Source organism: Aotus nancymaae, unplaced genomic scaffold (genome assembly GCF_030222135.1).
Source record: "Aotus nancymaae isolate 86718 unplaced genomic scaffold, 86718_ANA_hifiasm-v0.15.2.pri h1tg000057l, whole genome shotgun sequence".
NCBI classification, from domain to species: domain Eukaryota; kingdom Metazoa; phylum Chordata; class Mammalia; order Primates; family Aotidae; genus Aotus; species Aotus nancymaae.
This window is the reverse complement of record NW_026988471.1, coordinates 63,550,074-63,570,679: the sequence shown is the minus strand read 5'-3', so window position 1 is coordinate 63,570,679 and position 20,606 is coordinate 63,550,074. Positions and strand designations below refer to the sequence as shown.

Here is a 20,606-nt window from a genome sequence, read left to right as displayed (position 1 = left end):
TCTCCCCTCTGATAGCTTGATTTTATTTTTATTTCTGCTACCCAGTGTTAAACAAAGAAAGGCAAGATCAGGATCCAAAAGCTCAGACAAACTAACATTTAATTTCCCAACTAGAATAAGACTGGCCTTGCCGTGATGTGAAAGTCTTGTATGGGAAACATTTATTCGTGGCTGCGCAGTTGAGCATAGTGATTGCTGGATCAGGGTGTACTCTTGCCTCCAGACAATCAAGCAGGTAAAAACCAATCGAGACTAAGAAGCTGGACTGACTCAATTTCTCTTTTTTCTCTCTGTTGAGAAATGTTTTAACTGTGTTTCTTGCCCCTACTTCTTGCTCTACCTGAGAGAATGGAACAAAAGTCTAAGTAACAGTGGATTGGAAAGCAATGAAGGGTCCAGAGTGTATTATCTGCCACTTATTACTGAGGGTATATACTCCAATGATAGAGCAATCGCTAGAGCTTTGTCTTTGTGTTTGCTTCTTTCTTGATTCTGTCATTCCTATGTACTGCCTTGGAGCTTCTCGTGGGCAAGATCTACAACTTCAAGTTGTGTGCACTGGATTCTAAGGGCAAACTGCCATAGTTCCAAGTCATTTATTGTTTTCGTTTTTCTCGAGGAATTCTTATCCTGATGGAAAACTGCAGCATGACCAGTGAAAAATTGTTGACCAGCTAAGGAAAATGTATTTACAATAGTTTTTAAAAACTATTTGGAAAAGAGATTATACTTGGAGAAAATTTGTCTGTACTTTGGCAAAGTCCCTAGACATAAGCTTTACTGTGTACCAGGTCATGGATCCATCTTTCCTACCTTAGCTTGAATCCTTGTGGTACAAAGACACTCTTGTCTTCTCAACACTGTTGTGTTCCACTGCCACTAATTTCACATCATCACTAGTGTAGTGACTACTGAATGGTATAAGTACACTAGATTGACATGGGTCATGAATATTTGGTTTTATTGGCAGTACTTATACATCTTAAGAACAATATGATAAAAATGGAAACATTTTCCATGTGGGCTAATTTAGGATTATTAATAGAATTGTAAAGGCATTTGACCACTCTTTTTTCTGTTTTGTTCTGATATGATGATTGGACAGGGAATTGGACAAAGAAACATTGCGTAAAAGGGATCACTTTCATGGTGGAGGAGAGGTGTTTGTTGCTACTACTTTTTGTTTATGCAATCTACAAATCAGTTTGTATGGCCTCTGACAACTGTTCTGGTGAGCTAGCTTTGTGTATTTTGGAGAAACTGACTTTTATTATTGAATAATTATGTGAATAGGAGTTTTAAAAAATGGATTTTCTGTTTCCTAAAATAGAGGCCTTTTCTTTAAGATTATTTTTCTTCACTTTATGTGAGTTATTTGTACACTTTTTGATGTTGTTGGTATGAGAATTACTCTTTTAAATTGTTTTTCAATCCAAGTTGTTGACATTCCAGCTAGCAGTATCTCTACCTCTCGCCTTAGGAATACAAAATGAGATACACTTTGGAATACTTAAATCTTAATTTTTGAATGCTAGATGTAGGTATCAGTTCAAACTAATTACACCATTATATGAAGAGGGAAAAAATAGGAATTTTTATGACTAGGAAAACGTTGTTGGCAAAGAAAAGTTCTGTTTTGTTCAGTCAGTTACTGAAATGGAACTTTTATTAGGTGTGTCTTTGAGGCTAAAATGATTCAATGCTTACAGTCGCCTATGAGCATTCGTGTAGTGAGTTCTTGGAACCCTTTGTGCTCCTGGAGAGCAGTTTATGTATCAAATGTGTAGTAAGCAAGTGTATTATGACTTTCCTAGCTAGCTCACCATCGAGCACATGATGTTTCAGTGTACTGCAGTGCAGCAAGCAGTTAAGCCATGGGGTGTCAAGTGGAAGCTCAGGCACTTGGTCAACCCAGTTATAAATTTCTATTCTTCACGTGTCCTCCTATTTTCTCTGTGTGCATTATAATTGCTTTTAGTGATCCTGTCAATTTGACAAACAGAAAAGGTAACAAAAGTAAAGTCCGAATAGTCAGCTTTAGAATTTTAAATAAAAGTTGAATAGGGGCAAATATTAATAAGGGTTCCTATCAATTCAGTTTCTGTTACTATTCCTCTTACTGATTGCCTTGACTGACAAGTTGACTGCTTTACCTTATGTGAGGTTTTATTCTTTTAAAAATAGAGTTCATGAACTTTGTACTGGCTCCAAATGTGTGAAGCTCTGCTCTAATCATTGCTTTGTTCAGTTGATAAAATTCCTTCTCATTTAAAGCATTCCTAACTCAGACTATTAATGCTCCTGACTGCCACCTTTTTGCTATCATTGTTTCACATCATTGACTTGTGTATTCAGGTGTCCTTTTTTTTTTTTTGAGACGGAGTTTCACTCTTGTTGCCCAGGCTGGAGTGCAATGGTGTGACCTCAGCTCACCGCAACCTCTGCCTCAAGCAATTCAAGCGATTCTCCTGCCTCAGCCTCCTGAGTAGCTGGGATTACAGGCATGCTCCACCACATCCAACTAATTTTTTGAGTTTTTAATAGAGACACGGTTTCTCCATGTTGGTCAGGCTGGTCTCGAACTCCTGACCTCAGGTGATCCACCCACCTCGGCCTCCCAAAGTTCAGGGATTACAGGCGTGAGCCACAGTGCCGAGCCGTCAGGTATCCTTTACTACATAAAGGAATGAAGCTGGTGACAGCCATTTTCAAGTATAATCTGAAACTACTTCCAGATTTTTCTATAAAGGTATTTGGCATCTGGGATAGCACTCATGTTGGAGAGGAACCCTGGGATAGCCCTTTAGGTTTCTTGATGTGTTTAGGGTATGTGGCCAATGTTACTTGCTGGCACCTACCCTGAAAAAGTTGAACTGGTGTCATACTTTTTATGCTTCTGTTACGTCTAACTATAAAATGAAGGAAATGCTCATGGCACTTCCCCCTTATTTAGTGAGTTCTCTGCAGCTCTCAGAGGAGTTGGCCAGATGCCGGCTGGATGCCAGTCCATGTTTCTGTTCTTTTCTAGTTCCTGTAATGTAATGTTGCATAAAACTTGCACTCCTTATCTTCTTTTTTTCTTATGTTCTCCTAAAAACTGAAAAGTAATGTTTGCTATTATCATCACCATTTCTCAGACACTAAGAATAAGGACCATTTTGGCTAAGTATTTGACCTAGGATTCTACGTAATGAACTGCAGAGCTAAACAGAACTTGGGATGCTTTCTGGCCTTCATTTAACTACTGAGCCACACTGTCTCCCCTTTTCAGCTACACTTAAAACAGGACCAAAGAAACTAATTTCCAGGTACCAAGAATATTTCTCACATCTCTTCTTCAGTGTTCCAGTGTTAGGATTTATATGAGATCTATTGTGTGAAGTAAAGTTTCATTGCCAGTTAAAATACGATCCACTCCCATATTATTCCTGATTTAACTGCTATCCCAGAAGGTGATGGATAGTTGAAGAAAGATTATAATGAATGCAGCCCCTATTTTCTTTTTTGCCCTTCTAAATTTGATTTAACAGGTCGCTTTCTGCCAGGAAATTTCATGAATGGGCAAATGTTAATAAGCCAGATTTTTTCCCCTTTATAGTAATAAATGTAACAAAATATCTCCCCAAAGTGGATTCAGTTAAAGTATGTTAGTACTTGAGCGAGTACTACCTGAACTTACAGGAGAAACCAACTGCAACCACTCTGAAAATGATGTGGTTCCTATAAAACTTGGTTACTGCAGTCTGAACATATTTCATGCTTTGAAATATTTTGTCCGTAGTTCTTTTTGTTAGCGAATGTACAGCTTGAGGAGAGTTCTGTAAAAACTAGAATTGACTTTCTGCTTTCAAAATGCTTTTTAAAAATCAAACTGAGGATAAAGTTGCCGAGTGACAGGTTTTCCCCACTTTCAGAGTAACAAAAGTGAAAGTTGGATTTTGACCAATTTTGCTTAGTCTTCTTAGTGAAAACCTAAGATTCAAAGTGCATGCTGAGCGCAAACACCAAGCAGTTAAGCAGTTTTGTTGTTTTAGTGCCACTGAACGTGAACTGGTGCATGTACACACATGCCACACATAAAGAGTCCATTCTTGCTCACATGCAGCCTGAGAAGTCTGGCCGCAGAGGTCTTGGGCTCAGTGGAAGTTGGCAGCCTCTCTTCTCCTGTAAACAACAGCCTGACGTCACCCCATGCAGTGGTGATAGCAGACCAACTTCAGAGATTTCCAATTGACAGAACTGTGGAAGGGCTGGCTTTGATCATCTTCAGTCATGCTTGAGTGAATGCAATGCAGAGAAATGTGTTAATGTCAGACATACTGGAGTAGCCCTTAAAACTGTTTTTGAAGTACATAATCTGTGAATCTTCACATGTAATCCCAACAACAAATCTGGGTGATCAGCAAGAGAATTGTGGCTATTCCGATCTTAGAAATGTGCCAGTTCAAGTCCAGAGAATACAAAAGTTGGTAAGTGGTGGTGGAGTGACTGAAATTCAGGCCTTCCAAACCCTGTCTTATCTCTCTTTCCATTATATTAAATACTTCTGTATAATAGTAATTGTTAATTGTTCTATTCTGCTACTTCCTTTTCCATCTAAAATGTGTGGGGTGATGAATTTTGAGTTTTTTTCCCCCCTTAGTCAAGACATCTGTGCCTTAATGTCAGATACAATCTTTCTGCATTCGGCAACTCCTAGACAATAAGTTAACACACTCCTCTGCCTCCGAGAGAGCCTTTGAAAAATCTAGCATAAACCTACACTCACAGCTTAATTGGGAAGATTTATTAACAAGATGATCCTTTTGCTCATTTGGCTTCTGAAAGCTACATAAAACTGAGAGGATGAATGGTCGTTAATTCTTGTGTGTTGTTGACTGGAAGAGACAAAACCAACGTGAAAGGACTGCTCTATTAGTTAGAAATCAGAATTTTATTGGGGGAGGAGGAGAAAGTTGAATAGCTACTGGTGAAAATACAGCTTATTAGCTATACAAAACAGTTGTCTTTTCTCATGTGTCCACTTCTGATTTACTTTCAGGCAGTTACAAAAAGTAGAAAAAGTACTGTTACCTTTCATGATTTATATAGTTGCATATATGATTTGGGAATACTTCACATTGTAGGTAGCTCTTGGTTTTCTGTTTGTGACTGAGTTAGTTTTTCAGGGTGACATTGAGAATAGGCGGGAAGAGTGCTTAGATATGTGTGGATTATCCACAGTGAAGTATGTGGACCTTCTCTGCTGGATGCCCAGAACTTGGAGCAGCTCACCTGAGAGGTGTATGTTTAGGGAATACAAAATTATGTTGATTTTAGTTTACCCTTGACTGAAAATGTATTAACATCCTACACATTAAAAAAGCAAATGTAGTTTTAAAAAAAAACCGCTTTTTAAAAATGCACTTTGGCAGATAGTAGGCACGCAAAAAATGAGTTTTAAATAAAGCTGTGATAACCAGAAGTTAATTATTTAGCAACCTCAATAAGCTAGCATCTATACTATAGTTGGCTAAAATATACCCAAGAAAAAAAGTACACTTGGGCTGGGTGCGGTGGCTCATGCCTGTAATCCCAGCACTTTGGGAGGCTGAGGCAAGTGGATCACCTGAGGTCAGGAGTTTGACACCAGCCTGGCTAACATGGTGAAACCCCATCTCTACTAAAGATACAAAAATTAGCTGGGCGTGGTGAGGATAGCCTCCTGAGTAGCTGGGTGCATCTGTAGTCCCAGCTACTTGGGAGGCTGTGGCAGGAGAATTGCTTGAACCTGGGTGGCAGAGGTTGCAGTGAGCCAAGATTGCACCACCACACTCCTGCCTAGGCGATTGAGCAACAGTCTATCTCAAAAACAAACAAAAAAACTCCATTTTGGGTGAAAGAAATGTATCTTACTGATAAAGTGAAACAAACTAAAAGGGGTATTTATTTTGCATTTTATTTCATTAAATGGAAAAAAATGTTTTGCCTTTAAAAGATGATACTACCAGTTTTTAAAATTACAACAGGCTGAAGGAATAAAGTATATAAAACGTTCTTAAAGCCTCCATTTATGAAGAAACAAAGAAAACAAGTCACTGCCTTCTTATCATCTTTCTCTTTTTTCTGTGAGTGACAAAGAGTAGGAGCAAGTAACAACTGCCGGCCAAAGCCTCTCGCTTATGTTCTGCAATTAAAGTCTCATAGTCTGGGGCTGCTGTGAGAGTGGAGTGACACGTGTAGGGAGCAGCCCAAGCAATGCATTATGCTGGCCATGCAAGGGAGCATCCTGTGGTAAGCTGCTCATGCAGGAGCTCCAGCTGAGAGCAGTCCTTGCAGTGCTGTGTGTACCCTGTGGAATGCAGTGCAGAAAGCAGCCAGTGCAGCAGGCATACCAGTCTGGGTCTTCCCCAACACTGCCCTTGGGGAAACCCACACCTATTCTTACAGGAATGGCAGGAGGGGGTCTGCCCAAACCAGCTTTAAGTTAAAAACAAAACAAAGCAAAACAATTTCTAAAGTGATGCAGCTTATCATCTAGCAGGCAGTGGAGTTTCTTAGCACTGCCTGAGGTTGTTTGTAATTGTAAACAAATAGTAGTAAGGGCAGAGGCCAGATGTTAGATAACTGAAGTCAGGTAGAGACCAGCTGGAGAGCCAAGCTGGGCTTAGATTTTAACTCTTAAGTTGTCTTACTGTCCACTCCACACATAGATATAACATGAGCAGAAAACAAAGTAGAATTTCAATTTTAATTCTTCAGGAAAGCATTAGCTTTTTATTTTAACACCTCAGAGTTTGTTGAAAAAACTGTTTTGGCAGGTCGGTACAAGGAATAATAGCATCTGTATTTGTATGGTGCCTTGCAGTTTGTAAGTGCTATCATGAGCATTATCCTATTTAACACCCACAGTCACAGCCACCTTGTGAGATATTGTCTTTCCCATTTGACAAATGAGGAAACAGACTTCTGAGAGTTTACAGCTTGTCCAAGGACACACAGCTAGTAGTCATTAGAGCCATCCTGCTCCAGTATTCCCGCCACCATGCACCCAGCACTTTGATAGCATCTAGCTTCCTGTCTTCCCTATCTCTCACTCTCATATTTGCACACAAAACCACAGTCTAACAATCTGCCTTAGTGACCATTCCATGTTACTTACTCACAGTAAGAACATACATGTCATCAAAGGGTAGCTTCTTGATTGACTTTGAAGTCAATAATTGAGTAAAAGAGGAGCCTTGTTATTTCTTACTTAGAACCGTGCTGAATGAACCTTAGGGACCATTTTGTTCAAATATGTATATATATCTAAATCTAGAGTAAAGGCCTTCATAAGGAAAGTGAAACTCCAGTTAAATGCAAAGACTAGGGCCCACTTCCTCAAACTCAGACCATTGTGTTCTTTCTTTTAGACACCTTCTTCAACAGAGGTACAGTTCTTGTCTCGAGCCAATCTGACTTGAGCTTCAGATATTCCTGAGTATCTACTCTATGCAAAGCCCTGTGTGGAACCAGCTCTGCAGGAGTTTCATATCTAGTGAAAGAGACTTCATCTAGGAGAAAATGCACCCAGTGCTAAGTCTGCAGCCATTTAAAAGACTAAGAATGTCACAGATAATCCAAATTCGGTTTTGGTTGTCTGGAAACATTTATGAAGAAGCCCTTTCTTATTTGTTTTTATATGACCTCCTATTTGTAGAAAAATAGCAACTGTGGCCACTTTGGAACTTTTGGAATAATGCCACCCATTCCTGAAAAGCTGAAGTATATAGATTAAAAGCAAATCAAACTGTGATTATTAGCACCAAGTTTCTCTTTAGGCCTTGCCCTAAAAGTTTTAACTTAGAAAATAACATAAAACTCATATCTTATTATAAAAGCCCTGGTAATAACTTTGAACTCCTTAAAGTACATTTTCAAAGAGCTGATGGTGAGGAAGCCACATATTTCATGGCCTTCCCTGAGCACTGATCAGTCGAGAACCTGGAGAGCCTTTCTGAGTATACCCTGATAATTTGGGCTGTCTGCAAGTCAAGCTGAATTGATAGGGAATGCAGAATTGATCAGAATAATTACAAGTGCCGTTATATAAAATAGATCACTTTACCAATGAACACTCACAGAATGCCTTTATAGACCTAACTTGCACCAGAATTAAGTTTGTCTTTCTCAATAGTTGCTTTCAAAACTCAACAAACTGCATTGTATAAATGGGTCAGCTTTTACGGTATTCTGCATAAAATATTCAGATATACACAAAGGCAGTTGGATTGTAAATTTCAAGGGCAAACTAGTCTCCAATAAAGCAGGTATGGGAGGAAGCTGTGTTATGTTCTTAGAGGAATGAGTTTCTCTTTAACTTAAAAAACTGCATCCAATATCCTGCTTGCTTCGCTTGGATCATACTCAGCTTCTATTTTTTGCCTTTTAGCCAACCTCTTTTCATTTTCTCATGTTTCTGCCTCTCAGTCAGCAGTATTTGGCTATAATCAGGTGATTTTGCCCTCAGTTAGTTCTCCAGGGCCTAAGAACTCAATAGAATAGAATAATTTGGGGTTAGTTTTTTTGGTTATTTTTTGAGACAGAGTTTTGTTCTCTTCTCCCAGGCTGAAGTGCGATGGCGCAATCTCAGCTCACTGCAACCTCCACCTCCCGGGTTCAAGTGATTCTCCTGCCTTAGCCCCCCGGGTAGCTGAGATTACAGGTGCATTCTACCATGCCTGGCTAATTTTTGTATTTTTAGTAAAGACAGGATTTCACCGTGTTAGCCAGGCTGGTCTTGAACTCCTGACCTCAAGTGATCCACCTGCCTCGGCCTCCTGAAGTGCTGGAATTACAGGCATGAACCATGCATGCAGCCAATTTTGGGTTAGTTTTTAAAAAATAAGGACACTCTATTGATAAAGGACTATGTAGTACCTAACTACCTTAATGTGTCTCACTGGCTTTAAATCAGGCGAGAGACAGAAGTAAAATATTATAAATGGTGTATACATGAGCTTTACCAAAGAGGGTTTCAGGATTCCACCTCCACTTACCATGTTTGCCCAAAGATATTCTTTATTTAATTATAGTAGTGAAGGGAAAGTTGAATTTCAACAATAATCTTTTTGTATTTGTAGCTTTTAATGAATTGTGCCAGTTTCCCCTCTTCCATGATAAATGGAGTATGTTGAGGGCAGGGAGGTTCATGAATTTTAGGATAATAATATGTTTATTATTTATTGGGATTGAAAATTTCAGTTTAACCCTTCAGTCTCCAAGTCTTTAGGACAAAAACAGGCATTGCATGTATATTTAATTGAAAGTGTCAGAAACCTATGAAGGTAACTTGGCAGAAAATGGGGACTTACTGGCTTACAGGATCTAAGAAAGAATTGGGCCACAAAACTGTGGGAAGACCACTAATGCAACTGGCCTCAATACAGCCAGATCTCTCTCCATCTTTCATCTCTGCTTCTTTCTGCATGTTTATTCCATTCCTTCTCATAGCAGACCATTTCTCCATATGGCTGGAAACATAGCCACCAGCAATTTAGCCTACAGCTTCTGTTGCTGAAAAGTTCTGTGAGTGCCAAGTTAAAAAATTATAATGAAGTAACTCATGAAGCAAGGGTCACATAGAAACATGGTGACATGTGTGTTTGCCTGTATGACTATACATGGCTGGGTGGGTATTTCCCTTGATAAGAGATAGTTGCTGGGCAGAAAATTACCCAGCATGTAAGCTCAGTACAGTGTGTCCAACTAGTGTCTTTCAAATGTTTGGACACAAACCCACAGTAAGAAATGTATTTTACATTGAGACACACATATACACACACGTTTGAAGAAAATTTTCTTCAAAGAATACTCATCCTCACTATATACAAGGCATTCTGCTATTTTCTATTATATTCAAAGGTAGTTCATTTTTTTAAAATTCTGACTGTAACTCACCTAATTCATCTCATGACTGAGTGGATAATGATCTGTAGTTTGAAAAATACTGTGCTAGACATTAAAAGTATCAGATCAGTTCATGTGTCAGTAGATATTTTGGTATAGGTATTTGTTGAGTCTTGAAGGAATAACTTGCATTCTAGAAAGATACTAGGGACTCAAGGGTGACAAATATGTGACATGGGGGTGCCTTTCCAGTTCCCATGGTGGAGATGGCAACAGCTTTCCTACTAAGGAATATTCTGGAGCCTCTCCCCAGCCCTTTGTAAAGTCAAGTAAGTTAAAACAAGTGCCCTGTGCTATCAGCTGCACTCCTCTTTGTTTTGGATTTACCTTTTGCTGAGAAATACTGAAATTCTGTGGACCTAGAAAATTTCCCAAAGTGCTTTCAGTTCTCTCTTAAAACAAAACATCAACACAGCTTTATTGTGGCAGCAGGAGGGGCAGCTTTCCTGATCACTGTGGTACTATAAAAGGATGGATGATATCTTTACCTATCCAGGAATCAGTTGAAAAACTCTAAGGTCTCCAATTGATTTTTAATTTTCTGTTGAAACATTTGAATCTATAACCTTCTATCTCTTAGATTGCATTAAAAGATTCAGATGGAAACTTAGTAACAGTAGTACAGATTGACTTCTGAATGTGACAAATGAAAATGCAGAGAAGAGTGGTGGAGTTTCTTGCCATAGTTGGAAGCCCAAAGAGACCCTTAGCAACTAATAAGCAAATAGTGCTAGGGATCTAACTATGAAATGCAAAGCAATGCATTTCCTTGAAATAATACTCATCCTCACTGTGTGCAAAGCATTCTTCTATTTTCTGTTATCTTCAAAGGTAGTTTATGTTTTAAAAATGCTGATTGTAACCCACCTAAATGATTCTATGACTCATTCTTCTAAAATAAAACTTTTAGAAAAATGTATTAGGAGTATAGAGTTAGGGACAGAGAAAGATTTCATAAACAAGACACAAAAAACACTGACCATTAAGGAAAAGACTGATAAGTTTGACTTCTGTTGATGAGCTTCTATTCACTGAAAGACAGGTTAAGAAAAGTACTTAGAACACAAGAGATAAATGACTCATATTCAGAATATATAAATAACTACTGGTGGGAGTATAGACTGGTACGACCATGTTTACCAGTGTCTCATACAGCTGGAGATAAGATACCCTGTGATCCAGCAGTTTCACTCCTAGGTTTATACTCTAAAGCAGCAGTTCCTCATGCCTTTTGATCTCACTTGACACTTGATCTCCTCTACACTTTTAAAAATTATTGATGACCTCAAAGAACTTTTGTTTATATGGATGATATCTGTTGATATCTACCATAGTACAAAATGGAGACATTTAAAAAATATTATTCATTTAAAAACCCATTGTGTGTTAACATAAATAATGATTTTTTAAATGAAAAATACCATTTTACCAAAACATAAAAAAATTAGTGGAAAGAGTGGCATTGTTTTACAGTTTTGTAAATCAGTTTACTGTCTAGCTTAATAAAGGACAGCTGGATTCTCACATCTGGTTTTGCATTCAACCAGTTGTGATGTGTTGTTTTGTTTGAAGCATATCAAGAAAATGTGGCCTCACACAGATATGTAGTTTGGAAAAAGGAGGAGTATTTTCATAACCTTTCAAATAATTGTAGATATTCCTTTTTGATACCCAATTAAAACTTTGACAATTGGCAGTTTGAAAGGTTGGTGGCAGTATGAAATCTGAATCCATATCCGTGAACTTTTAATGTTTATTACATTAAAATATTTGGTTTACTTTGCATGCTAAGTAGGTTTTTACTTATGTATGATTTTGTAATATCATGCACCGATTATTTGGAAACATTGGTTTACTGAGTTACATAGATCTTTCCATTGTTGACACATTTTATTATACAATATTAAAATATTGCATTCTGTAACTTCACTACTGATCTCATTAGAAAAGTATTTAAGGCTATACTTTCAGGGATCATTTCTATAGTTTGTTACTAGAAAAGTGTTTAAGTATTGGGAAATTGTCAAGCTCGTAGTGGCAGACATGTTTTCCAAAACTAATTTTCACTTGAAAGCCTGAGTTTTATCACTGGCACCAACTGTCAGTTGGTTTTCAGCTTTATTTTTTTAGTAACTTTTAAATTTTTTAGATACAGGAACTTGCTCTGTCACCCAGGCTGGAGTGAAGTGGTGTGGTCATATCTCACTGTAAACCTCAAACTCCTGGGCTCAAGCTGTCCTCTGTCTCACCCTTCCAAGTAGGTGGGACTACAGGTGCATGCCATCACGTTGGGCTAATTTTTTTTTTTTTTGTAGACATGGTTTCACTGTGTTGCCAGCCTGGTCTTGAGCTCCTGACCTCAAGCAATCCTCCTGTCTCAGCCTCCCAAAGCACTGGGATTACAAGTGTGAGATGCCACATCTGGCCTGTCAGTTGTTTTTCTTCAAGTGGTAGGTTCACTTGTCTGCCAGATACTCACATTGGAATAACCATAGTTTGTCTGACTGTCATTCCTTCAGCTAAAAAATGGTGTTTTGTGATAAAAGCAACTATGACAGCTTAAAGGCAAACAACCGCCCCAGTGTTTTTCCTCCAGGCAACCTTCCTACCTTGGTGTGTGGCAGAAGGGTTTTGTGTCACACAGGATTTTGTGTCCCATTTTGTCACACAGAATATTAAAAAGACATGTACTCACGGGAACAGATTTAATAAAAGTAATATTTTTTTCTGCCTCACGGAGGACATTTTAAAGTGAGACTGGCATATTTAGTGTGTAGAGTAGAGGAATACGATGACTGCTAGTACTGCCTTTGTTCATGCTAAGGCCCCAGCAGTTCTGCCACCCCAAATGTCAACAGTGGCAAGAGGCAAAGAATATCTTAGAACTAGAATGAAAATAGTTTTAACTTCATGGACTCTCCGAAAGGGTCTGGGGATTCCCAGGGGCCCTGCTCCCCTCCCCACAGGACCACACTTTGGAAGCCCTAGGGCATGCCCAGCTCTTGTGCACCAGGGGTACATGCACTACAATGGGATGGAAAGCAGGGGGCCATGATCAAGGAGGGTGCCTGGCTGGGAGGGAGGGAGCTTTGGCAATACTGACAAGGTTTTAAGTCTTGACCTGGGTAGGGGCATTTGTTCTAGACAATGAATGTGAATTGGTCCATTTATATTTGTGTACTTTTCTAAAAGTCTTATACTTTTAAGGTTTTTTAAAAATTAATTTTCTCACACAGCCTTGACTTTTAAGTTTTGTAAACTGCATTGTTAGCCTCTGGTTTTGTGATGTAGATGGTGTTGAGAAGGAAAGAACCATCTCTGATACTTCCCTCTTTATCCTGTATGCAGGATTTATTTGTTGAACCTTTTCTGCTTTTTGGGCTGTGTTTCCTTTGGTTATATTATAAGTGAGGTAGGAATTTAAGTACTGTTATGTGTAGTTTCCGCCTCATAGTTACTGACATAATTAAGGCAGTGAAAATTATGTTAAGTACTTTTTTTTTTTTTTTTTTGAGACAGAGTCTCACTCTGTTTGCCTAGACTGGAGTGCAGTGGTGCTATTTCGGCTCACTGCAACCTCCGCCTCCTGTGTTCAAGCAATTCTCCCGCCTCAGCCTCCTGAGTAGCTAGGATTACAGGCACCTGTCACCACGCCTGGCTAATTTTTTGTATTTTTAGTAGAGACGGGGTTTCACCATATTGACCAGGCTGGTCTCAAACTCCTGACCTCAAGCAATCCACTTCCCTTGGACTCTCAAAGTGCTGGGATTACAGGTGTGAGCCCTGCACCCGGCTAGAGTAAATTTTTTAAAAATCCACAACTTTATATTGTGCTTAGTTACTTGAGATTTAGCAACCTTGCCATAGAAGCTATTCCAACTATTATTATTTTCTGGAAGGGGAACAAAATGAAGAGTAATGAGTTAGAACATGAAGTGTAGAATAAAACCATTTTTAACTTCCTTAATAACTTTGCTGTTACTAAATCATAAAACTATGGGCTTTGTAAATGAACTAAAATATAGTAAGATTTTGGCTCTGCCAAAATCTTAAATTGCTTATGGTCATGCGTTTAGAATTTTAGGAACACATTCATTTCAGATGTCTCATTTTCTCTCTTTAACACTGTGAATTAGGCATAACAGGTACTAATACTTCCATTTCATATATAAGAAGACTGAGGCATAGAAAAGATCACTGTCTTACATACAACTAATTCAGTAGCAAACCCAGAACTAGTCTAGATTTCATGACTCTTAGAATTTGCTTTCCCCATAAAGCTAGTTTAATTGTAAGCAATTCAGGATAGCCATCAAAATCAGGACCTTTTTGTCCCTGCCTTGTGGGTCATTGTATGGCAAGCCAAGCGCTCCCCGCCTTCGGTCTGTCCTATATATGCGTCAGCATCATCTGCTCTGTTTTTTCATATTCTGAGACTAGAAATGAGAACATTTAGGAGACCACAAAGACTAAATTAAATTTCAATTTTGTCTGTTAGAAACAGAGTCCATTGAGGTGTGCGTTCTCTGCTACTAAGCATAGCCATCAGCATGAACCCCAGTGCTATAAGTGAGAGGCATGTTAATTCTCCATTTATCAGCTGTCAAGATGACTGGGAAGCAGTGGGGTTGGGCTGTGGATAAAAGCGATTAACTTTGAGATGTACCTGATCTCCCAACAGGAATGTCTTCCAGTTCCTTGGCATTGGTTCACAGACTTGGGTTTTGTGTGGTGTGCAAGAGTGTATGCAGTAAGAGGAAAGAATTATTCTAGCTTGGTTGCAGCAGATTAGCAAAGATTGCCTGGGCTCTGTTGTGTATATGGGATGGCGTCCTCACAGAACTCATTCTTATTTAAATGAACATGTAAAATCCTTGCAAAAGCAGCTAAGAATCTCTGGCAAAAGAGTGAAGTAATTAGAAAATAAATTGAGGCTCTTTATATAGTTTGTGCAGGTTAATCTTTTTTTAAAAATAAGGTTTACCTTTGTTGATGTTGGTGTCTCTAAATAAATAAAAATGTTTTCAACATTATCGGCCCTGTATTTCACAATGCAGGATCCAGATTTAGTAAATGCTTTTCTCATTAAATCCTGGCAGGATATTATTTGTAAGGCATAAGGTCTTAATCCAAGTGTTTCACAAGCGATATATAACAGAAATCTAATAAATGAATCTGCTAATTGTGTTTTTCCTGATGCATTTCAAATAGGGCAGTCTCTAATTATAAGCAACCCCTACATACAAATGGCTGCTGCTCTTGCCCCAGTTTTCCTTTTCTAACCAGGCCCAGATGCTGATACCACAGAAGGCATTGTCAGTGCTTGTAGAGTCAGAGGAACAGAGCAGAGGAAGGAGGAATAGTTATGGAAACAGTAAGCAGGGGAGCAGAGCCCATCTGGACCTATTGTGGTGCTTTCCTGCCCTCTTGTTTGCTGTTGGAGTTTTTCTTATTTATCTTTGTCAAGTGCCACTGAACAGAGTAACAAGTTTGGGGTAACAAGCATCTTCTTTAACATATGTCAAAAAGGTTAAGAGCGTGAGCTTTGGAGTCTGACACTTCAGACTTGAAATTGGGCGTTACTACCTCCCAGTGGTGTGACCTTTGGGCAGGTTGGTTCACCTTGCCTGTCAAGTCTATTTTGTCTTCTGTGAATGGGGATAATTGTACCTACCTCCCAGGGTTACTCTAAAGATTAAATGAAGATCTGATCCATGCAGTGTACCTGACCCCATGCCAAAGACGTACTGAATAAGCTTTTCCTAGATAATAGTTTTTAATGTATATGCAAACAGCTAAAAGGTTTATTAATGATCTATAGAGCATAAATTCTTTTTATGATTTATGTGCTTTATTTCAGATATTGTCTTGAACTTGATTCCCTGGAAGCACTGACATTTTGAGAGAAGTGGGACAGTTGGGAACTTTTAGCATGGAGGTACTAGGGAAAAAAGGCAGTTCAGGATGGGGAACTCAGGAGATTTAGAACATCATATGGAGCTGGGAAATGGGAAGGAGAATTCTAAAAAGTGGGAGTGGGTGTATTCTTCCTGCAGATGAACCACATACTCATTGTTAGGACCCTAAATTCAGGCCTAGACTGTTAATACTGTATCTTCCCTCTGGCTGTACATTCAGTCACCTGTACAGCTTAAAACAAATATCCATGCTTGGGCCCTGCCCTCGTCTCTCAAATGTGTATCTCTAAGGGGTGAGACCCAGAAGCACCTCAGGTAGCTCATATACAGCCAGGGTTGAGAAGCACTTGAACTATGTTTGGGTTAAGTATACGTGTGAAGGCTAGCCTGGAAGCCTGCCCATTCTATCTTCTAAACAAATGGGAACTTACACACATACACACACACACACACGAATATACAGTTTTAAGTTCACCAGAACAATACTTCATTGATTCAACAATCATAAGGAGTGCAGAAGAGATGCTGTTTTCAACGTTTTTAAGATGGAGAGGTAAAATTTATTCACTATTAAGTATAAAATTTCCAAGATATTATGAATGCCAAATAGAGGTAAATTAGGATGACCGTTCAGAGGAAGGACAAAGTATTTCAGTGCTAGCAGGAAAGGCTTTTTGAAGGAAGTACCATCTGAACTGGATCCTAAAGGACAGCTATGGTTTTAGACTGTAGGGGTGAAGCAGGGGAGAGACATTTCAGAGAGAGGGAATATTGCAAGGAAAGACTTGGAGATGTCAAAGCCCAAGGCATATATATGGGAAGTATTTCCTTGTGCTGGGTTATTGAAGCAGAGAGAATGTTAACGGAAGAAATTCTAACTAAAAAGTAGGGACAATAGATGGACCAGATGGGAGAGATATAAGTTCATGCTAAGGAATATGGCCAGTTAATGCAGGTCTTGAGGAGGGAGATGTGGACAGAGCTGTCTTTTAGGAAGCTGAATCTGACAGTAAACTGAGGGGAGAGGACTGGAAGCGGATATGTTCTCATGGACATAAGTCTCTTCTGAAGAAAAGGGGCTGTGTGAAGGAGTGAGGGAACAGTGCGTGTTGAACAATGAACAGTGGTGGTTGGGCTGACATGATGAGAATGGGAAACAGGAGAGGAGGTGGCTGGATCTGAGGGGAAGCTCATTCTTTCACTTGACCCGCTATTGCCTACTGTCTACGTTTTATTCCTCAAGATCTGTGTTGGCCCATTTCAAACCATTGTTTCGGTTATTCCTAGAGATGCAAAGGCACAGAAAAAAAGCTAGAATATTTTTTGAAAACTACCTTTTTTTGCTGAGAATTTTTTTCTGGAACTGAGTCTGGAATATTGGAAAAATAGTTTCAGAGAAGATGTTTCCTTTGTAACCTGCTTATAACTGCTGATTCCTTCTAGATTACTTCTAAAAACCCAGCAATAGGAAGACTTCCCTGGAAAACCATCCACAGCTCTTATTTCCCTGAATCTCATTCTCCCTTTGTCAGGCATTCTTTATATAATGGCCTAGATAAAATGAACTCTTTGGGAGAGTATAGGTGCTTTTCCACTAATAAGCACAGAGAAATACTCTATTTAGAAATAGGAAGAGATTCAATAGAAGCCAACCCATGTAGCTGCAGGACTCTAATATCCAGAAAGTAAGGAAGGCGTGTGGGTGTAGGAGCACCCTGGCTTAGCCCTGGACGAACTCAGAGTCTTGGAAAGGGGCAGTGATTTGTGTTATTTCCAGTCAATATAAATGTTAAAAGTGAGAAGAATGGCTACTGTTAGTGCTGCCTTAGAAATCAGACTAATTAGGCAAAACCGTGCATGATAGAAATTATAATCAGTGAGATTAGGGGTGGGAAGGTGGCTTTCCTTTAGGAAGTTTCCTCTGCTTTAATGAAATTGAAATGTTAACATAAATATGAAGACAATAGAAAATCATTAGACATTTTAAATTTGATAGAGGATACCCAGTCACAATCATTGAACTACTGTTTTTATATCTGCTGTTTGGCTTATTCCATGTATATATGTTTTTATGCAGTTGTAAATAATATCCATACAATGCTGTATCCCAGAATAAGCACTTAAAATATAACAGGGATATTTTTGTATGTCAATCTCATTTTTAGAATAAAAATTTAATATTATGAATATTTTATTATATGTATTCATCATAATTTATCAAGCAGTTCTCTAACACTAGATTATTATTTCTTGTTTTTAGGTACTAGAGAAACACTGCATTGTGTATCTTTTACATACACCTTTTTGCTTTCCTTCCATTATTTCCCTAGAATAGATTGCTAGGAGCAGATTTGTTGAGTCAAGGGTATAATGTCTTTATGGTGCTTGTCCCAGTTCCTTACTGAAAATGAGTACTTTATCTGTTCAACACTCTAATGATAATAAAGCTAGCCACTATGAAGGATTCTTATTTTTACCACAGTTTTGGTTATAGTTTTTAAATCCTAAATTGATAAAAACAATTATTCCCTTGAATTTAGCATCGCATAAATACATTTACATCTATAACTTAAAAATAAATTCACTTCATAAATTTATAATTATCTAAATAAGCTATATCTTTTATTTTGTAAAATAAAATAAAATTTAAAAGCTATATCCTTTATAGTTATTGAAATAAGCTATGTCTTTAATTTTATTTTATATATTTATTTTACATATACATATTTGAGACAAGATCTCCTCCATCACTCATGTTGGAGTGTAGTGTTGTGATCCCGGCTCACTGTAGCCCCTACCTCCCTGGCCCAAGCGATCTTCCCACCTCAGTTCCCCAAGTAGTTTGGACCACATGTGTGTGCCACCATGCCAGGCTAATTTCATTCATGTTTTGTAGAGATGAGGTCTCACTATGTTGCCCAGGCTAGTCTTAAACTCCGGGCTCAAGTGATCCTCCTGCCTTGGCCTCCCATTTTATTATATATTTTAAAAGTCCACACATTATCTTAGATTCATTATTTCCAGAAAGTTTAAATCACTAGTTTATTAAACCTATAAATCAGTATACAATTCTAATTTTCTTTTCTTTATAATATTTTAGGTGAGTCAATCATATTTACATATCTAGTATGTCTCAGAATTTACTTTATGAAATTAGATGTTTGTGCACACATGCATATTTCTTTTGTTTCTTTTTTATTTTTTTGAGACAGAATCTTACCTTGTCACCCAGGCTGCAGTGCAGTGACCCAGTCTCGGCTCACTGCAACCTGTGCCTCCCAGGTTCAAGCGATTCTCATGCCTCAGCCTCCTAAGTAACTGGGATTACAAGTGTGTGGCACGATGTCTGGTTAATTTTTATATTTTTACTAGAGACAAGGTTTAGCCACATTGGCCAGGCTGGTCTTGAACTCCTGGCCTCAAGTTATCCACCTGCCTTGGCCTCCTAAAGTGCTGAGATTACAGGCATGAACCACTGTGTCCGGCTCTTTTGTTGGTTTTTAAAAGGAACAACCTGATTTTGACTTCAGTCGGTATATGTAGATCTGGAATACTGAAGTACATTTTTCTGCAAGCTGCAAATCTTTCTATGTTCAGATGGGCCTTTTCCAAGGATTCATTTTTCTGTGTGTCTGATACATAGCTTTGTTAAGACTAAAAGAAGCTTTGTGGCCTAGAATAGCTTTCTAACCAGTTGGTCTTTGCCATACTTTTCTTTCCCCTCTAGTCCATCCTATTCATTACTCCTAGATTAATTTTTCTAAAACACTAGTTATTGAAAAACCTCACTGAAAAAACTTAATTGACTCCCCATTTCTAGATGAATTGAGCAGAAACTTTTCACCTTGGCATTTAACACCTACAACACAACACATCTTTGCAGTCTCACGAGAACCACTGGTGAGGAGATAAAGGGGGCAGCCAAGGCTCTTTTCCCAGAGCCACCAGCTCAGAAACCTGTAGGGGGTAGGACCCTCTGGAATCTCTCCCGTTTTTTAAAGCTCCACAGCAGAAGCACCACTAGCCAGGGGTGGCGAGTTCTGGCACTGGGAACGGGCAGACATAGACTTCTATCTTGCCTTTACCACTTACTTAAAACAGTGATTTCCAGCATGGGTATAGGCCTCTCTATACATAGGCTGCTGCTTTCTGTAAAATGGGGTCAAATGCTGTCTTGTGAGAAAAATTGCAATTGTATGTACAATAATAATTGGTATAGAGTAAGCACTAGACAAATGTTAGCTGCTATTGTTTCACAGTAATAGTAGTAATACAAGTCACTAGCCTCGTGTTCAGGCAGATAGGGGCTCAAATCACAACTCTGTTCCCCCACCTCTCTAGATCATACCTAAATTGCTTAATTCTCTGATTCTCAGTTTCCTCCTCTATAAATAGGACTAATAATGCCTACCTTATTTGATATAAGGTAGAAAACATTGGTTGGGCACGGTGGCTCATGCCTGTAATCCCAGCAGTTTGGGAGGCCAAGGCAGCAGATTGCTTGAGTTCAGGAGTTCAAGACTGACCTGGACAACATGGTGAAACCCCCGTCTCTACAAAAAATACAAAAAATTAGCCAGATATGGTGGCACATGCCTGTGGCCCCAGCTACTTGGGAAGCTGAAGTAGGGGAATCATTTGAGCCCGAGAGATGGAGATTGAAATGAGCTGAGATCTCATCACTGCACTCCAGGCTGAGAGACAGTGAGACCCTGGAGGGAGGGAGGGAGGGAGGGAAGGAGCGGGAAGGGAGAAGGG

The 20,606-nt window shown here is 38.9% G+C and overlaps 1 protein-coding gene and 1 pseudogene across 2 annotated transcripts in view; both read left to right on the top strand.

The window, feature by feature from the left end:
- SERTAD2 (SERTA domain containing 2) overlaps window positions 1-20,606 on the top strand; it is a 121,883-nt gene that overhangs the window by 16,284 nt on the left and 84,993 nt on the right. Inside the window, exon 1 of one of the 2 annotated variants that reach the window (XM_012477254.3) lies at window positions 4,447-4,469. The exons of the other annotated variant lie outside the window; for it this stretch is intronic. The gene's annotated coding sequence lies outside the window, so the exon portion shown is untranslated. Of the gene's footprint in view, window positions 1-4,446; window positions 4,470-20,606 lie in introns of those variants that run through there. 2 annotated transcript variants of the gene reach the window in all.
- Window positions 11,886-11,966, top strand: LOC135269868 (small nucleolar RNA U3; annotated as a pseudogene).